The sequence below is a fragment of the Cervus canadensis genome, chromosome 10, assembly GCF_019320065.1.
Source record: "Cervus canadensis isolate Bull #8, Minnesota chromosome 10, ASM1932006v1, whole genome shotgun sequence".
Classification (NCBI taxonomy): Eukaryota; Metazoa; Chordata; class Mammalia; order Artiodactyla; family Cervidae; genus Cervus; species Cervus canadensis.
The window spans coordinates 72,455,230-72,476,577 of record NC_057395.1 but is presented as its reverse complement, the minus strand read 5'-3'; the positions used below and the strand labels follow the sequence as shown (position 1 = coordinate 72,476,577).

General features: G+C 43.2%; 1 pseudogene; it reads right to left on the bottom strand.

The window, feature by feature from the left end:
• The window catches only part of LOC122448934, a 34,436-nt pseudogene extending 19,883 nt beyond the window's left edge, over nt 1-14,553 (bottom strand).
• Between the last annotated feature and the right edge of the window lie 6,795 nt (nt 14,554-21,348).

Sequence of the window (21,348 nt, the reverse complement as noted above, 5' to 3'; positions counted from 1 at the left end):
ACAGAACTCAGAATCTGTTCTCTTCTCCCCAGGGGTACTGATAATTCTAACCCTCTAAACAACGGATGGCATTTCTGGAGTCCAGCTGAATACAGATACTATCTAAGATCTTTTCCTTCAGAGATTTCAGGGCTTAATGTAAGACAATAAATTCCAAGAGTTTCCAGCATCCTGGGGCATAAACCAGGACAAGGATCAAAATGGATTTTTTTACTATTCTAAAGTGAAGTTTAGGGAAAAGGAAGAAATCAGGAATAGACAGTCTCAGAGATGAAGTTCATGATTTTGTAAAATGAGGTGGGATATTTTTATTAAAAGCAGAACACATAATGATACTTTTGAGAGTCAAGAAATGTCCCTGGAGTTCAACTGCTCACTTCCCAGAAGAAATCCAGAGAGGGCTGGCAGCATTCACCACACCCCTTTTCCTGCCCCTTCCATGCACTCCCCTCCTTTCCCTCCAGTCTATAGAGGAGAGGTGAGCTGGGACATACCCCAGACCTGGTTGCTGGCTTCACCCCCCAGAATGCCAGCCAGAAGGGTCTCCAGGAGGACGAGCAGGGCTGCACAAAGTCAGAGTGTGGTCATGGTTTTGGCCTTTAAGAATGGCAGCTATGGAGAGAAGGGTGCTGACAGATCTGTTTACACCCCAGCTGATGGGTAAGAATAAACGTGAAGAGGGGAGTGTGGAGATGGAGGACTTGGGGTCAGCCATGTGCAATGTGTAATCTCATCACCTTCCATTGTCCTGCTTCTGCCTGTGCGTGTGTGTCTGCTCAGTCACTCAGTCTGATCTGACTCTTCGAGACCCCATGGACTGTAGACCACCAGGCTCCTCTGTCCTTCTTCTGTCTGCTTTGACGAGGATGCCCAGGAAGTATGATTCTAAACTTGACTCTGTCTGTGGTCTCGTGAGAAAACAGAATGTGATTCTATGTGTGGAATTTTTGTACAGTGTGGTCACTGAAAAGGCATTCCAGCAACTAGAGCACTGCACAGCACATGATGGATGGTCCGTGAGTGGATGACAGCAGATCAAAGGGCTGCTAGGTGACCAGCAGTGTGTTAGCCCAGATCCTCCTTTACATCCTCATGAGGAGACTTCATATATACCTGTCAATGCTCCCCCTCTCACTTTAGCTTCGCCTACATCAGAAGACAGGTATGACACAGGTAAGCTTCCTACAACCATTGTGGCAGCATCTCTACTGGAACACACAAGCTGTTTACCTGGCCTTGGTCCAAAGAGATGTTGAGCTGGGGAAGAGCAGCTCCATCTGGGGCACAAACCCTGATATTCTGGGTAGAAATAAAGTAAAGGGAGTGGGCAGAAGGGAAGTAGAGACATAAACACATCTCCAGAGCATGACCACACACTGCCCCTCACGAGCTACCTGTCAGAGTGGACCTCAGGGACTAGAGTGGATCTCAGGGACTTTGCAAGATTACCTACCACCAATATACCCACTCCTCAACTCTGGACTCTCCTCTAGTGGTTTTTGAAACAGAGGAACTCAGTTTGAGTCTCAGTTCTGCCATTTCCTAACTATGTGATCTGGAGCTGGAAATTACACTCTTCTTCACTTGTAACATGATATCGTGTTACTCATATCCTGGGGCTGCTCTGAATCATTAGAGGCCACAGACATATATTCTTCTCCCTGCAAAGTCAAAATCCTTTGAAATAATTATGATAAGTAATTATGATAACTAACACTTCAATAAGTTATGGCTTTATGGTGGTCATAGCAAACACCTTCTTCCAATAACATGAGAGAAGACTACACATGGACATCACCAGATGGTCAATACTGAAATCAGATTGATTATATCATTTGCAGCTGAAGATTAATAAACTCTATCCAGTGAGCAAAAACAAGACTGGGAGCTGACTGTTACTCAGATCATGGACTCCTTATCACCAAATTGAGACTTAAATTGGAGAAAGTAGGGAAAAGCACTAGACCATTCAGGTATGATCTAAATCAAAGTCCTTATGATTATACGGTGGAAGTGACAAATAGATTCAAGGGATTAGATCTGGTAGACAGAGTGCCTGAAGAACTATTGTACAGGAGGCAGTGATCCAGACCATCCCCAAGAAAAAGAAGTGCAAAACGGCACAATTGTTGTCTGAGGAGGCCTTACAAATAGCTTAGAAAAGAAGAGAAGTGAGAGGCAAAGGAAAAAAAGAAGGATATACCCATTTCAATGCAAAGTTCCAAAGAATAACAAGGAGAGATAAGAAAGCCTTCCTCAGTGATCAGTGCAATTAAATAGAGGGAAATAATAGAATGTGAAAGACTAGAGATCTCTTCAAGAAAATTAGAGATACCAAGGGAAACTTTCATGCAAAGATAGGCACAGTAAAGGAAAGAAATGGTATGGACCTAACAGAAGAAAAAGATATTAAGAAAAGGTGTCAAGAATATACAGAAGAACTGTACAAAAAAGATCTTCATGGCACAGATAACCATAATGCTGTGATCACTCACTTAGAGCAGACATCCTGGAATGCTAAGTCAAGTGGGCTTTAGGAAGCATCACTACAAACAAAGCTATTAGACAGGATGGAACTCCAGTTGAGCTATTTCATACCCTAAAAGGTGATGCTGTGAAAGTGCTGCACTCAATATGCCAAAAATTTGGAAAACTCAGCAGTGGCCACAGGACTGGAAAAGGTCAATTTTCATTCCTAATCCCAAAGAAAGGCAATGCCAAAGAATGTTCAAACTACCACATAATTGCACTCATCTCACACACTAGCAAAGTAAGGCTCAAAATTCTGCAAGCCAGGCTTCAACAGTACATGAACCGTTAACTTGCAGATGTTCAAGTTGGATTTAGAAAAAGCAGAGGAACCAGAGATCAAATGGCCACATCCATTGGACTATGAAGAAAGCAAGAGAGTTCCAGAAAAACATCTACTTCTTTACTGACTATGCCAAAGCCTTTGACTGTGTGATCACAACAAACTATGGAAAATTCTTCAAGCGATGGGAGTACCAGAACAATTTACTTGCCTCCTGAGAAATCTGTATGCAGGTCAAGAAGCAACAGTTAGAACTGGATGTGGAACAACAGACTGGTTCCAAATCAGGAAAGGAATACATAAGGCTGTATATTGTTACCCTGCTTATCTAACTTATATGCAAAACGCATCATGCAAAATGCCAGGCTCTATGAAACACAACCTGGAATCAAGATTGCTGGGAGAAATATCAATAACCTCAGATATGCAGATGACACCACACTTATGGCAGAAAGCGAAGAAGTCTAAAGGGTCTCTGGATGAAAGTGAAAGAGGAGAGTGAAAAAGTTGGCTTAAAACTCAACATTCAGCAAACTAAGATCATGGCACCAGTCCCATCACTTCATGGAAAATAGATGTGGAAGCAATGGAAATGGTGAGAGACTTTATTTGGGGGGGGCTCCAAAATCACTGCAGATGGTGACTGCAATTGTGAACTTAAAAGGCGCTTCCTCCTTGGAAGAAAAGCTATGACCAACCTAGATAGCATACTAAAAAGCACAGACATTGCTTTACCAACAAAGGTCTGTCTAGTGAAAGCTATGGTTTTTCCAGTAGTCATGTATGGATGTGAGAGTTGGACTGTAAAGAAGTACGGCACCAAATTTTGATGCTTTGAACTGTGGTGTTGTAGAAGAATCTTGAGAGTCCCTTGGGCTGCAAGGAGATCCAACCAGTCATCGTGAAGGGAATCAGTCCTGAATATTCATTGGAAGGACTGATGCTGAAGCTGAAACTCCAATACTTTGGACACCTGATGTGAAGAACTGATTCCTTAGATTAGACCCTGATGCTAGGAAAGATTGAAGGTGGAGGAGAATGGGTCAACAGAGGATGAGATGGTTGGATGGCATCACCGACTCAATGTACATGAGTTTGAATAAGCTCTGGGAGTTGGGATGGACAGGGAGGCCTGGTGTGCTGCAGTCCACGGGGTCACAAAAAGTCAGAGATGACTGAGCAACTGAAGTGAACTGAACACTTAACTATGTTGTCGAGAGAGTCAAATAAACATAAGGAGGAGTAGGGAAATGGCCGGACCAAGGTGAGATCAATCACTGAAGCAAGAGGGCTTTTGGCTACCTCTGAGGAAGGAAACCTATTAGGAATTGGGACGGTGACTCCACTCTGGCACTGGGGCAGTTTCCTGAGGGTGAAACTCTAGAAGATGACACTAATAAAGTCAATGTTATTTCTTCCTTTCTTTACTCCAGTTGACAGCTCATTTAAGAGTAGTCAGGAACAGAGGAAAATAAAACTCTCTGCTTCTAGACAATTTGCCTTAGTCTGTGGTGTTCTAGACAATTCTAGACAATTGACTTAGTCTGTGGTGTTCAAAGCACTTTAGCATTGAAATCATCGTAGTTCTCAAAGTACCCAAATCTGGGCATTTCTTACTGTAGTTATTACCTTCCTTTTCTTCCTAAAAAAGAAACTGTGTCTCAAGGAGATAAAATGACTTCCCCAAGGCCACAAAACACAGCGAGTCACTGAAGCCAAACTCTTTTTATTAATATCAAGTCATTTTCACTACACTGTTATCAACTAATAATGATTAAAAATATAATAACATATATTTATAGTATGACTCCTCTTCATAGATCACTGCCTTTTTGTGGCAATGGGGCTTGTGTAACTCAATGAATCTATGAGCCATGCCATGTAGGGCCACCCAAGATGGACGGGTCATAGTGGAGAGTTCTGACAAAATGTGATCCACTGGAGCAGGCAATGGCATACCACCCCAGTATATTTGCTATGAGGACCTCATGAACTGTATTAAAGGACAAAAAGATATGACCTTGAAAGATGAGTCCCCCAGGTCAGAAGCTGTCCAATATGCTACTAGGGAAGAGCAGAGGAGACTACTAATAGCCTCAGAAGAATGAAGAGGCTGGACCTAATCCAAAATGATGCTTAGTTGTGGATGTGTCTGAGCCACAGAAGAATGAAGAGGCTGGACCTAATCCAAAATGATGCTTAGTTGTGGATGGGTCTGGTGATAAAAGTTAAATAAGATGTTGCAAAGAACAGTACTACATAGGAACCTAGAATGTTATGTCCATGATTTGAGGTAAATTGGACGTGGTCAAGCAGGATTGGTAACAATAGACATCAACATCTTAGGAATCAGTGAACTGAAATGGGCAGGAATGGTGAATTTAATTCAGATGACCATTTTATCTATTATGGTGGGTAAGGAACCTATAGAAAAAATGGAGTAACCCTCATAATCAACAAAACCATCTAAACTGCAGGACTTGGGTGCAACCTCAAAAATGACAGCATGTACTCAGCTCATCTCCAAGGCAAGCCAGTCAACATCACAGTAATTCAAGCTTATTTCCCTACTACTGATGCTGAAGAAGCTGGTGTTGATCATTTCTTTGAAAACCTAGAAAATAAAATAAATAAATAAATAAATAAAAAGTCAGTATAGCAAAAAAAAAAAAAAAAAGAAGAAGAAGAAAAGAAAACCTAGAAGACCTCCTAAAACTAACACCAAAAAAAAAAAAGTGTTCTATTCATCATTGAGGATTGGAATGCAAAAGTAAGAAATCAAGTGATACCTGGAGTAACAGGCAAGTTTGGCCTTGGAGAACAATACAAAGCAAGGCAAAGATACACTGAATTCTGCCAAGAATGCCCTGGTCATAGCAAATACCCTTTATCCACAATACAACTTCACACATGGACCTCACCAAATGGTCAATACCAAAATTATTTTGGTTGAATTCTTTGTAGCCAGAGATAGAGAAGCTGTGTACAGTCAGCAAAAACAATACCAGGAGCTACTCTGGCTCAGATCATCAGGTTCTCATAGCAAATATAAGGCTTAAACTAAAGAAAGCAGGGAAACTACTAGGCAAATGAGATACGACTTAAATCAAATGCACTATAAATATGCAAAAGAGATAGCAAATAGATTTAAGGGATTAGGACTTGTAAACAGTGCGCCTGAAGACCTATGGACAGAGGCCAATAATATTGTACAGGGGGCAGCAAACAAAACCATTCCAAAGAAAAAGAAAAGCAAGGAGGCAAAGTGGAGTATTTAAGTGGGCTCTGGCTGGAAATATTAACAATTACAAGCCTTGTCTTTATTTTATACTAAAGAAAGCAAAGCTCAGAGATGTTGAGAATTTGCCCAAGATTAGAAAGATATGAAAAACAGCACGAACACCTGTCTGTTCTCATTTATTCAAATACTACTACTTGTTGTGGTCTCCATGCCAAACTTTACTAATCTGTGGTTAAACAGATACTGTCCATTTCTAAAGTTTCCTCCATTCTAAATCTTCTCAGATGCGTATCAGGAAAGCACCATCAAAGTCCCTCTGCTTGGGATAGCGAGGACCTGCCATGTTAGGCAATGAATAAAGCAACTAAGTGCCACCTCTATGATTCCATTTCTTCCCCTGAATGATTCTTAGCATGATTAATAGAAACATGTAGGCAAAATGCTAACACAGAGCCAGGGATACTAAATGGTAGCTGTACTTTTTTAACTGAAGTAAGTCCCTCCCCATATGTGACTTCAGGGAATCAGATTTCTGATAAAAGTAGACAATTGAGTCTCCTACCCATTCTCCTTCTGAGATTCGGGAGGCAGCCTGCCCCTGTGTTTGAATGAAATTAGAAGGAAGGAAGAAAAATTGTCATCTCGACATGTGTACCTCCCAGGATTCTGTGTTATTTGTGTTGCTATTAAGAAGTCATTGATGATATAATGGGTTTGCTTCCTATGCCTAATAGGGCACTGTCTGTGGAAAGGGAAAGGAGAGGGACCCACTGTCTAAAGAACAGAGAAGGACCACCAATTCCATGGACTCTATTGGTTAAGGTTTGTAATTACAGACAACAGACTCCACTCCACTCAGTTTAATATTGAATATATATTTATTGAAATATAACCTATAGCGTTTGAAGCTACAGAAATAAATACTGCAACATCATTGTGCAGTTAAGGAGCTTTCTTAAAACAAACTATTCTCCCATTACTGAAGCTGAGAACTGGATGCTGGAAATTCCACCATGGACACCCAGAAGGAGAGTGGAGGTGTTGGGAAGGGTGATAAAGCTGAGGATGCTGTGAGGATGGGATAAAACAAAACCCCTGTGTTAACACCACAACCTTGTAGTTAATCTGATCATGAGGAATGTGCTCCTACATTCCTTCCTTCCATCCTCAAATAATTATGAACTGTCTCATTGTTTTCAGGAGCTGTGTGAAGTGGTAGGGGTAAAGGGCAGACAAGCTCTCATGATGCTGAGAGTCAACTGGATGAGACAGAATGAGACATGTTGACCAAAAGAGGAAAGGAAACAGGCAGGCTCTGCTGAGGATGGTAGCAGAGAGGACTTTGAGGAGACTGAAGAGGTTCAGATGCAGCCACAGTCCAGACCTGAAAGAGCCCTCCTCAGACTTCAGAGTTTCTGGAAACCACTCTTCGCATGTCCTCTGCAAAAAGAAAGGAACTTGTTGAGTGCCATCATTGCAGCCCCAGACCAGGACACCTGTCATCTTGACAGATCCTATGTTTTCAAAAAACCTATAAAACTGTTGTCCCTATGACTCAAACGGACACAACAAGAAAGAAGTGAGTTTTCCAAGCTAGATGTGGTTCTCAGGAGTCTTGCCGACCTACGCTGGAGGCTTCCCTAGTGGCTCAGAGGGTAAAGCGTCTGCCTGCAATGCGGGAGATTTGGGTTTGATCCCTGGGTCGGGAAGATCCCCTGGAGAAGGAAAAGGCAACCCACTCCGGTACTCTTGCCTGGAAAATCCCATGGACAGAGAAGCCTGGTAGGCTACAGCCCATAGGGTCGCAAAGAGTCGGACACGACGAGTGATTTCACTTTCACTTTCCCTGGAGGGTGGCTGATCAGTGTTCCATTTGAGAAAGAGGAGCATGTAATCAGGCTCAGATGATCACAGAGTCATCGGAGGTTGACCTTGTGCCATTCTCTCCCTGGAGACCTCGCTCAGTGTGGGTTTCACAGGACACTGCAGCCTCTTCTTCTGGCAGCAGCGAGGAGGACACTGCAGGGTGAATGGTGTGTGGCCCCCTGAGCTCCACCTCTTTCCCCAGCCCTTCCCCTCCTCTGGTGCCCTGGTCCCTGTCTTACCACAGGGACCTTGCTTCTTGAGAGCAGGTCTTCATGCAGTCCTCTAACTTTTCAAAGTTGCTTTCATTACCTTTGCAGCCACCATACATAAACTGCTCACAGAGTCTGGTTGGGCATTGTAGACATACCTGGTCATCACGGCATTGCAGCCACCTGTTAATTTAGGCTCCAGGCAGAAGGTAGGCTTAGACGCTGATAGAACAAGAAGGGCAGTGCCTCAGTTATGAGGATGATCATCACAGCTCCGTACAAACACAGCAACGAGAACCGCTAGTTTGCAATAGAGAATGTTAGGATTGTGGAGGATGGTCAAGTTGGAAAGACTATTTGAAAACCTCCTTTCTGGGACAGAATTATGGATGTTGCTAGGGTTGACATCATACAGTAATCATGTGCAAATGTATATTTCCTCATGAAGTTTTTTAAGAAAGATTGGTATAATGCCTTTGAATAGCCTTAAAACTTCTGTAAGACTTCTGAGACTGTCCAGTGGTTAAAAATCACCTTCTGTTGAAGTATTCACAAGTTCAGTCCCTTGTCAGGGAGATGAACTCCCAAATGGTGTAGACACTAAGGCGGCAGGGCATACATTCTTTATATTCATGACTGGTACTCTGTTCAAAGAATGCATGGAACATTTTCCCCCTCTTCAGATGAGGAAACTGCGGATAACTTTCCCCAGGAAACAGAGCACATGGACAGAGCATAAAGAGTCAGGACAAGTTGCTATGATGTCACAACGCATCTGATACAATACCTGATTCTACCAGGAATTCAGAAAATACAGTTTACTTGCAAGTGTTTCTGTAGCCAGTGTCCTACTTTCATTACTGCCTTGTACCCAAGGTAATCTAAGCCCCCAAATCACAGGACAGAGTGAGCCTGGGATTATCCTAACACAAATATGTGGTGTCTCTACCAACATCAATCAATTCCCCAGACACCCACTGGGCGTCCCCAGTCAATTGACGTCTGATATGAAATCCATGCAGTTAGCACAGATCCCACAGGTTGAGCGCTCGAAACTCTCTTCACTTTAGTGCCAGTCACGTGGTCCTCACTTACTTTGGCTTGTGACCAAATGGCTAAAATGGGGAGGTCCATGACTTCACCTCCATGTTCAATAACTGAAGGTTACTGATGACCAAACTGAGGAAAGCAACGTACTTACTGTTCTCATTTCCACTGATGAATATGCATAAAAAAATTGACAAAGAGTGAAATGGAGGCGACGTGTAGGGCAAACGGGGAATGGACTGTGTGTGTGGAGCCTCCATTCCCTAGTGAGCACAATGACTCACCATCCAGAAAACTCTCTGAACCTAAATATTTCTGTACTGTTGAGGTTTCAAGAAATAGCCTTATTGATTGAATCATTGGTCCTTGGTGATTGATTTGGATCTCAGTGCCCTTCCCTCTTCCCTGAGGTGCAGCAACTATATACCTTTATTGTCCTCATTGAGTGTCGAGTATTGAGAAATGAGCGTTGGGAATTCCTCTACTGTATGGTTATCGAGTTGTGCTCTGGAAATCACCACCTGACCTATGAAAGAGAGTAAACTTCAAGAGTTTCAGGAGGCCTGCTTCATGAAACAGGAAAAGGATCAAATATGAATAAGAAAATAGCAGTCAAAAGACAAGGGAAAGAGCCTGGAGACTTCGTAATACTGTATCAGCCTTGGTCTGACAGCCTACCATACAAAGGCTGTGTTTCTTGCTTTCCCTGTCATTGCCCTCCTCCATGGCTTGACATCTTTTCATTACTTTTAATAATACAGGAATAAATATTATTTGATAAGGAAATAGTTTTACTTGGCCACAGCAACTAGGTAGAGAATTTTTCTTCAGATTAACACATTGTGGTGCAAAATGGACAAATCTGGTCGTGACATGTGAACAAACTCTTCCTAGTCATAACTCATCATCTATTTGAAGAACTCTTGTAGCGTGTTTCCCCTGTTCAGATGAGGAAACATCAAATCACTTGCCCCAGGATACAAGCGTGTGGGTGGCCTGGTCAGGACAAGATACTGTCATGTAACTCATTTGATACATTATAGATTCTGACAGGAATTCCAAAAAACAGATAACTGGTAAGACTTTCTGGGTACAGTGTTCTGCTTTTAATACTCACCTCTCCCCAAGCCACACCTGAGCCCTCACATCAGAGGGTGAGTTGGATTTTTACCTGACCTCAAATACGTGTTTTCTCCACAACACCATCCGATCCCCAACACCCAACTGTCAATTGATTTCTGATATCATGTCTGTGGAGTTAGTGCCGAAACCACAGGTTGAGGTATCAAGACTGTCCTGACTTCAGATGTCAGCCATGTGGTCTCCAGTTACCATGCTTCTGACCAAGTGACTGAAAGTCGAACTTCCCATGACCTCAACTCCACACTCAAACTCAGTTGAACCAGTAACCAAACTCAGGAAAACTCTTACTCACTTTCCTCACATTAATGTATAGGATAAAATGAGAAATAGCTAAATGAAGGAGACATTTAGGGCAAAGGGGGAATAGATGTGAGTAAAGCCTCCATACTCTGGTTAGCCTACCACCCTCACCTCACCACCAGGTTTTCCCACCTCAAAAGCTCTCTGAGCCAATATTTATGGATTTTTATTGAGGTTTCACTCAATAAACATATATATTGACTCATCAGCCAGTGGTGACTGATCTCAGTCTCAGTGGCCTCCTCTCTCCCCATAGGTACAGAATGTTCAAACCTTTCAGGTCTTTATGTATGGTTTCAGCCAATCCTTGTGTTATACTGGATTCCTTTCTGACAATCTTAGTACCTATAAAAGACAAAGATTTCAAAATTTTCAGGAATGTTGAACAATGTACCAGGACAAGTTTCAAATATGGATAATAAAACAATAGTCAAAAGTGGACAAAGGGAAAAGCCTGGAGAATTTGCTAATATTGTACCAGCCTTGGTCCCACAAACTAACCACATAAGGACTGGGTTTCATGCTTTCCTGGCAATTCCACTTCTCAGTGGTCCAGGTCTGTGTGATTAATTTTTAAGTAGAGGGATAATCATTATTTGACTGATAAATGTTCTTTCTGGCCCCAAGCAAATAGGTAGAGAAATCTTTCAAGAACATATCATGGTGGAAAATGATCATACTTGGCCATGAAATGTGAATAAGCTATTTATAATTTACTGATAGTATGTTCAAAGAACTCATGTACCACTTATCTGCTGTTCAGATGAGGACTACAGATGACTTGCCAGAGAACTAATGACATGAGGGTGACAGGGTCTGAACAAGATACTTCCTTGTCATAACTCACTTGACATGCTATCCTATTCTGCCAGGAACTCTGAAAATACTGATAACTGGTAACAGTTCCTGGGTGCAGAGTCCCACTTTCATTACTCCCCTGTCCCATGACTCATCTGAGCTCCTAAAGCACAGGGAGAATGAGTCGGGTTTTCCTAACACCAAATATGTGGTGTCTCTAGCAGCAATATCCAATTCCCCCAAACACCCAATGGGTGTCCAACAGGGTGGTTTAATTCTGACAGGGGATCCAGGGAGTTAGTATAGATTGTGCAAGTGGAGGGCGCAGAATTGTCCTCAGCTCAGATGCCAGCCATGTTGGCCCGAGTCACTCCTGATCTGACAAAATGTCTAAGACTGGTAAGTTCCATTACTCCATTCAATAAATCTGATGACCAAACTCAGGAAGACCACTCACAGAGGGATCTCACATTATTATAAAGGATAAATCTTGGCACAGTGAAGGGAGGGAGATGTGCAGGGGAAAGTGGAAATGGAGGTGTGGGGAGAACACAAGACCCTCACATCCCCACCCTCCCTGTTTTAACAGCCCAGAAGCTCTCTGAATGCCCACATTTGTGGATTCTTCTTGAGGTTTCACTAAACAGGCGTTTTGATGGAATCATTGGCCAGTGGTGCCTGTTCTCAATCTCAGTGCACTCTCATCTCCCCACAGGTGCAGAAAATTCAAACCTGTAATAACACTGTCGATGATATTTTTTAACCACATCCATTACTGAACGCTTCTCAGGTCCCAGTTGATGGCTTGTCTCCACACCTATGAAAGAGAGTAAATTCCAACAGTTTCAAGAAGCCTGGGACATGAACCAAGCTAAGGATCAAATACACAAATAAAATAGTAGTCAGCAGTGGACAAGGGAGGGTATAAATATGGACAATAAATAATTGTCAAAAGGGGACATGGGAAAGGGCCTGGAGACTTTCCTAATATTGTCTCAACTTCGGTCCCAGGAGTCACCCTATACGGGACTGTGTTTTTTCCTTTCCCTGCAGCACATTCATCCCAGGTCTTTCTGATTATTTTTCATGATAGAGGAATGCTCATTATTTGACACATAAATATTCTTTCTTGCCCAAAGTAAGTAGTTAAAGAAATTTTTTTAATTAACACATCTTGGTGGAAAATGTACAAAATTCAACTTGAAATGTGACTCACCTCCTTATACATATGACTGGCAATCTGTTCAAAAACCCATGTAACATGTATCCCCTGTTCTGACAAGAAAATTGCAGATGACTTGCCCCAGGACATGGCAGGTGGGTGGCAGGGTCAAGAGAAGATACTAGCATCATACAACCCATTTGATACACTCCCCAATTCTACTAGGAACTCTAAAATACAGACAACTGATAACAGTTTCTGGTTGCAATGTGTACTTTCATTATTCCCCCTTTTTGGAGCATCACCTGAGCCCCAAATCACAGGGGAGAGTGTTCTGGGTTTATCCCTCACACCAAATATGTGGTGTCTTGACCAAGAGCAACTGATTTCCCAAACACCCACTGGGTGTCCAACAAGTCCTTTTATTTCTGATGGGAATCGATGGAACTACTGCAGATTCTGCAGGTTGAGGGCTCAAGACTGTCCTCAGTTCACATGCCAGCCATGAGATCCTGAGTCAATCATGCTTGTGACCAAATAACTAAAATGGGGGACTTACCCTATTTTGGGGTCCATGACCCCATCTTCAAGTTCAACAATTCACTAGAACCAGTGGCTGACCTTCAGAAAACCATTGCTTACTATTACCAGATTAATATGCAAAATATAACTTGAGGCAGAAAAATGGAAGATATGTGCAGAGCAAACGGGGAGGGAGGTGTGCCCAGCCTTTGTGCCATAGTGGGCCCAGCACCCTCACATCAGCTTCCTGTATTCACCAACCAACAAGCTCTCTGAGCCCAGTTTTTACGTCTTTCTTTCTAAGTTTCACTAAATAGGAATATTGGTTGGATTATCAGCCATTGGTGACTGATCTCACTCTCAGTTCCCTCCCTTCTCCTCAGAGGTGCTGGAATGACAGTTGTTGAAACCTGTAAACATTAAATGGGTGCTTGTGATTTCTGGGACTCCAACCATACCTTGAGGCTACCTTGAGTCACCTTTTGTGACTCATCTATTAACATCTAAAGGCAGGAAACTCCCAAGTGTTTTAAGAGACCTGGGCCATTAACTAAGAGACCTTTCAAATTTGAAGCTTTTTATTACTACACAGGGCTTTCCTGGTGGCTCAGCTGGTAAAGAATCCACCTGCAATGTGGGGGACCTGGGTTCGATCCTTAGATTGGGAAGATCCCCTGGAGAAGGGAAAGGCTACCACTCCAATATCCTTACCTGGAGAATTCCATGGACTATACAGTTCATGGGGTTCCAAAGAGTTGGACAGGACTTAGAGACTTTCACTGTACTTACTTTTATTACTACACTATAGTGAGTTTCAGGGAAATGGGAGGGAACAGGAATAGAGAATCTCAGAAATGGAGTCCTGGATCAGGTAGTTATGAGACATATATATATATATAATTTTAATAAATATCCTCATGAGAGTCATGATGTCAGTGGAGTTAAATTTTGCCACTTAAGACTTCCCTGGTAGTCCAGTAGAAAAGAATCCACAGCTAATGCAGGGGACATGGGTTCTCTCCCTGGTTGGGAAGATTCCACATGCCTTGCCGCAACTAAGAAGGTGAACTGCAACCACAACCCAGATGCCTAGAGTTCCTGCTCTGCAGCAACAGAAGCCACCCCAAAAAGATTCCACACACTGCAACCAGAGAGAAGACCCCAGAACTAGAGAATACCCTTGCATAGGGAGGAAGCCCAATACTGCCAAAACCAAAGAAACAAACAAAAAACCTGTGCGGCATGACAGGAGAAATCCAGAGAGAGTTGGCAACATCCACTTCACACCTGCAACTCTCCCTTCCTTGGACTTCTATCATTTTCCCAGAAGCTGTAGAGGAGAGATGAGGCTGGGCCTATCTTGATCCTGGGTATGGTGTGTATACACCAGGGTGCTGCCCACCAGGATAACCAGGAGGAAGAGAAGGGCTGCAGAGAGGCAGAGCCCGCTCATCTTCATGGCCTTGCAGGAGGGCTCCTGAGGATGCTGGGGATGGACTGAGCTTTAATATCCTGACTGCAGGGTGGGATCAGGTGATGAGGAGGGGAGTGGGCAAGGGGAGGAGCTGGGTCAGTCCTGTTTACTGTGTAATCTCCCTTCCTAACCATGCCTCCTGCTTCTGTTTTCAGGGGTCAAATGTCCAGTAAGAGCACTTCTCAAACTTGATGATGCCTTTGGGTCTCATGTAAACACAGATTGTTTTCAGACAGATGGAGTTTGTCCAATATTGACACTCAGGGAGCATCCCTGCACCTAGAGCAGTGCCTGGCACATGATGGATTATAGTAAGTAGATGTGAGTAGACCAGAGGACAGATAAGTAAATAGCAGTGTGTTAGCAGCCAAGGTCCTCCATTTCAACCTCCTGCAGATGACATCTCAGCTGGACCTCAACGTCCTGGCCCACATCACGTACCTCAGATGACACGTGTGACACAGATCACCTTCCTGCAACCATTGCCACAGCTTCTCCCATGGATGGACACTTGCACTTTACCAGGCATTGGTCCAGGCAGGGACTTAGCTGGAGAAGGTGATGTCGCCCTGGGCTCTAACCCTCTTTAGGCAAAAAAAAAGGGAGTAAGGGGAGGGGCCGAGGGGAAGCAGGGAGCTGAACCTGTAACCACAGCATGACCCACAGTCACCCCTCATCTGGTTTCAGTAACAGGAGAGCTTTCTCCATGAGTGGGCATCAGGGGACCTCGGAAGACCACCATAGCCACCCCCTTCTTCCCGCTCTCTCCATCACTGGTGATGGAGCATAGTTCCTTGGTTTGGGTACCAGCTGTGCATTTTCCTAACTGTGGGCCAGAGAATTTAAAACCCTCAAACCGCATGTCCTCAGGTGCCACATGAGATCCGTGCTGCCCACATCATGTGGTTGCCACAGAAGCAATGGATACAACAGGCATATATTCCTTCTCCCTAGAAGTCAAATTCTTTGTAGTACCATTAATAACAGTAATGAGTAATTACTCCAGGTAACATTTAAATTCTTCATTGTCGCAGGCATTATCCTGGACACATGAAACATATGATTCATCTAATTCTAAAAAATCTTTAAAGAAAGGGGGAGAAACCATTGATATATCCCCATGTAACACAAGAGGTCCCTGAAATAGTAAGAAATAAAGTGATTTGCTTAGGTCATAGCTTGGAGGGAGAGGATTTGGACCCAGTGATCTGACTTAGAGTTTGTGCACATGCACTCTGTTGAATTGCAAGCTGGAAATTATAGTGTACACATGTCACACCCACCACCCCTTCACTCACTCTTGTTTATTTACTTGTAGCTACAACCATACAGCACCATTGAACAGGGTTTGAGCTCACAGTACCAAGCTCTCTTAGGACAGAAGGGCATCGGGAGTGGGTGACTCACAAAAGAAGCCACTGTGAGTGGAGGGTCCCCTCTCCTGAGACATTTCACATGCATGATTTCATTTAGCCTCATGTCGATCCTACAACATCCGGGATTCTCATACCACAGTGTCAAGCAGAAAGCAGAGTCTCAGAGAGATAATGCCACTTGCTCAGGACACACAACCTGCAGATGGTAAAACAATGATTCCCATTCAGGAGGCGTGCTGTCCCTGCCCCTCTTCCTGCCTCAACCTCTGCATCTGATACCATGGAGTAGCTGAGACTCTACCTAACAGAAACTGCTCTTTTCTCCCCTCTCCTCACTCATCTTTCTCTCCCAATGTCCTCCTCCCCTGGTCCTCTTTACCCTGGTCCAAATTAGAGGCCCCTGGTTCTACAGCCTTCTGATGGGCCATTCCTCCCCACCAACTCCTCCCTCCCTGCTCATGGAAGTGCAGTCTCTAATTGGAAACCTCCCTGGCCCCTGCAGGCCTCTTTAAAGAAATTGCAGGACAGGAACAAACAGTCATTGTATAGTAGATAAAGATAAGTGATGCCAACCCTCTGGGACTCCAGGTCATATCTCTGCTTCTGTTCCTCAGTATTTCCATCTGAATGATGAGAATCTTCGATTCCATGGTATCTAAGGCTGCATCTTCAAATGATGGAATGCACCCAGGGCAGACAGAAGAAGTTTAGATATTTGAGATGCTGTGCCGTGGTAGAAATATGTTCAAATCTGAGTAATGGGTAATTACTTTCTTACTACATGATAAAAAAGCACCTGATTTTTTGAAACCTGTAGTATGTTTTTTCAGATTATTTTCAAGATTAAAAGGGAGCATAACCAGAGGTTGCACATATGGCCAGAATATCTGTATAGTTAGCTCACAGAGTTCATTTTACAGTTTTAGGCATTGATAAGATTTCACAATGGGAGATTTCATATTAAAAAATCACGGCAGGACAAGCATACCAACTTGTTCTGCAGTTACAGTCCTACAATTTAACAAGAACCATGGATTTCAAACGTGATTGAGCATCAGAATCCCTTAGTCATTTGGCCAAACACAGATTTGAGATCTTCAGCCCCAGAGTTTTGGTTCAGTAGCACAGGATGGGACCTGGGTAGCTGCATCAACAAGGTTCCCATGGCAATGAGGTTGCTGCTCAAGGGACCACACTTTGAAAACCATGAACCAAGCTAAGAAGAGTGGCTCTCTTCTCAGGAGGGGAGTATTCTCTCCAGTTTCAATCATCCCCACCATTTCTTATGGTCTGCCTGCCTCAACTCCAACTCCAAATACTTCAATTCACATTACACACTTCTGGAGGGCATTTAAAATTGGGACCTGTGAGGTGGGCTCGTAGTAAGTGGTGATAAAAGATAGCTTGGTGTTCTTTAACAACCTTATCAATTAATTATCATTATTCCTTTCTTACAGATGAAGATACAGAACTACAACTACAGAAAAGTGACTTTCTGGAACTTTATGTTCCAGCTGAAAAGCAGGAGGAAGACACTTGCCTGTTTTTCAAGTGTTCCCAGATATTTCAATTTCACTAATACACAAACATATAAACACCACCCAGGCAAATCTAGTTGATATTAACACAGATGATGTATCAAAGATTTTGGACATGACTTCATGAGTGTCACATCATATTCACAAGAATAGGAGGTGGTTCCAGCCTCTCTGGCAGCATCCAGGTGGCCATGTTCCCAAAGCTCTTGAAGTGCTGGTGGGGTGGAGGAAGAAGGAGGTGAGGATGCAGTGATGAAGAAGATTAGAGCAAGAATCAGGATTTCACATGCCAGGTTCTACTTTCACTCCAGTCTTGAGGAACTTTTCTCCTACATTGTTTCCATACTAACTTCAATTTTTATGGACTGTATTCTTTGTGCCTGGAGCTGTGCAATATTCTGGGGATAAACAGAAGACTTGCTCTCAGGGTGCTTAGAGCCAACTGGATGAGAGATAAGTAAAGCAAATAGTCAAATGGGAGCGGAGGCAGATTTCTGCTGAGAAAGGTAGTGTTGAGAAGCAAGATGGAAAGGCTGAATATTATCACAAGCAGCCAGAGCTCAGCCCTGGCTGGATCCTCCTTGGACTTCAGCTTCTCAGGGAACCTAGTTCCTGTGGCCTCTGCAGAAGGAAAGGAACTTGATGACTGAATCTCTGAAGCCCCAGGCCTGGACATTGTGTACCTGGACAGGACCTAGTCCTGCCTAGAAATGAGCAACCATAGTGCTTTCAGGATCGCAGTGACCACCAGAAGGAAATGAATTTTTGAAGCCAAGGTGGGGGACTCAGCAGCACTCCTGACCTGCTCTGTGGGGTGCTGACTTACTCTTCCCATCTAGAAAGGGGAGCATGAGGGTAAGCTCGGATTATCAGGATGGTGCCTCTAGGGCTGAACTTTTGCCAACTGGCTCCTGAAGGACATGCTCAGCCCATGATTTCAAAGAACACTGTAGCCACTTCTCAGGAAAATAGTCACTGTGGGTGGTTTTGAGGACTGTGTATCCTCCTGAGCTCCACCTCTCTCCCCAGGCCTTCCCCTCTCCCCTGCCCTTCAGGCTGTCTTACCCAGGATAGGATACCACCAGCAGGGGTCTTAACACAGGCCAGCCTCTGATGTAATGTATATTCTTAACATTTTAACTACCATATACAATGGTCTCCCAGAACCTGTGTTTGAGTTGTAGAAGTGTCTGATTATTTTGGTTTTGCAGGGACCCATGTGTGAAAGCTTCAGGCAAACCTCAGCCCGCAGGGCTGTAGCAATGGGAGGATATTGGTAAAATAGAAAAATGGGCAGCACAGTTGGAACTAAAAGGTGAACAACAGAAAATACCAGCTTGTTTGCAATAGAGAGTGGTAGGGGTACAGTGGTGTGAATATGAAAAGGCCTTTTCATATCCTGTTCTGTAGGACATTAGTATTAATGTTGCTAGGCTTCAGATCCACAGAGTAATATTGTGAATAATTACATATCATTACTAAATATTTGTGCATGAATTGGCATGTCGTCAATGATTAGCTCCAAATAGGACAAGAATAAAAGATACACATTAAGAATATTCTCCATATGTTGATCATGACTAGAGCTGGACAATGGTCCACCAGTTTATAATTCTATGATCTGTACATGTATATAGTTGAAAGTTTCCACTATAAAAAAACACAGTGAGAAACCATCATGATTTAATGGAGAATGGCATGGAAGAAAACCGCCCACTGTGTTCACTTTGTTTACATCATGGGCACTGGAAATAAGAAATATTGAGGGAATACTGATACTCTGACTTACATAAGAAGTATTAATTTGGTCTAACCATTCCTGGAACTGAGCTCCTAAAATGATTGGATTTCCTAAGAAATGGCAGCATCAAGGGTGTCTTTTATAATGTGAGGAAGGTGACCAGCAAAGCCTCAACCTAACCTTAGAAAGGAGGTGGGTTGCCTGGGTAACTAACACGGGATTTGGTGGTTGAGTTTTTTGAGTTTTTTACTTTATATATTTTTTCACTGTATGTAATTGCTTTACAGAATTTTGCTGGTTTCTGTCAAACATCAACAAGAATCAGCCATAGATATAGGTTTTAATTCCCACCTTTGGCTTTTCCCTTGCCCCCAAACCTCAAGGAGTGGCAAGGGTTAGAAGAGTGAATACATCACAAATGGCTGAAGAGTTAACGAATCCTTATTTGTGATGAAGCCTCTACAGAAGTCTCAACAGAGCAAGATATTCATGTTATTCTAATAAACTGAGATCAATCCATGCAACAATATGGATACTTACTTCATCACAGCTCACCTGGACAAAGCACCAGTCCACCCAGGGGCCTCTGTCTCTGCCCTACACCCCCTAAAGGCCACTCTTCACATGACAGCCACAAGGACCCTATTTCAAAGTGAATCATATTCCATGGCTGCAGTGACCAGTCCCTCAGCGACCCCCTAGCTTTCTGAGAGTCAAATTCTGATTCTTACAATTCTACAAACCTCTTCATGACTTGTCACCAGAGTCTCTGTCTCATGCCTTCCACTCCCCTGCCCCTAAACCACTCTGGTCCTGGGTGCTGTTTACTCAGGCACTTTTTTGGAAGGCTCTGCTCAAAACCTCCTTATCACAGAGCATTTCCCTGACACTTGTCCAGTCTCCTTTATCCCCATCACTCTCTTTCTTCAGAACACTCCTCATAACTGGCATAGGATTTTCCCCAACTTTATTGTGTGTTTCCCTCCTTTACTGTGTGTATATTATTCTACTATATTTTGTTTACAGCCATTTCCCTACTCAAACAACTATGCTCTCAGAATCAAAAAGATACATTTTGATAAATATTTCACAAGTAAATGATTCTCCTACTTCATACTCATGCCAAGTACACTGTCATTGAAGAGAGTGGACAGAGTAAAATTCCTATTAGTCTCTATGATGATGAGGCTTAACTCTATAATTATGAGGGTAACTGTCATGTGTATCATAGGAAAATAAAATATAGTCTGATAGGTGATAGGTGAGAGCAAGGTGAAGGGCATTGAGTCTTAACTAAGATCATACCAGCCTGGAAAAAGGTGTGTAGGCCCCACAAGGAAACTCAACAAAGTACTGCATTTCTTGCTGCCTGCAGTTGCCTCTGAGAAGACCCTCAGCTGTCACTCAGCTCTCTGATTAATTTAATCATAGAGAAATGATCATTATTTGACACTTTTTTTTAATATGTCAAGAAGAAACGTAGGTAGGTTGACAAGTCTTTCACACTAAAATGCTTTGGTGGGAAATGGACACCTCTGACCACAAAGGTGTAAACTCTCTGTACTCATGACTGGTAATCCTTTCAGAAATCTCTAGAAACATGGTGCTCCAGCTCTCATGAAAGAGCTGCAGATGGGAATATCCCAGGACACACAGCATGCAGGTGGTTAGGATGAGGACAAGACACATTCTGTCACAACCCATTTAATCAAGTCCCTGATTCTACCAGGAATTCTGAAAATGCAGAGAACTACTGAGGGGTTCTGAGTGCTCTGTTCAACGTATTATAGTCCCCTGTCCTTGAGCCTCACCCCAGACGCAAATGGAGGAAAAGAGTGAGTCTGGGTTTTGTCCCTGACACCAAACAGGTGGGGTGTCTGCCAACAGCAACCAGTTCCTCCAGACCCACTGGACATCCAGGAGTCAACTCATCTGACACTAAATCCCCAAAGGTTACCCAGAAACCAAAGGGTGAGGGCTCCATCCCTGAGGATGGCCCACACTTCAAGTGTTGATCACAAGTCCTGGGGTCACTTACACGTGTGACCAACTAATTGTCAATTCAGAGATTCTTTGACCCAATTTCCAAGTTGAACATGTTATCAAAACCACTCACAGA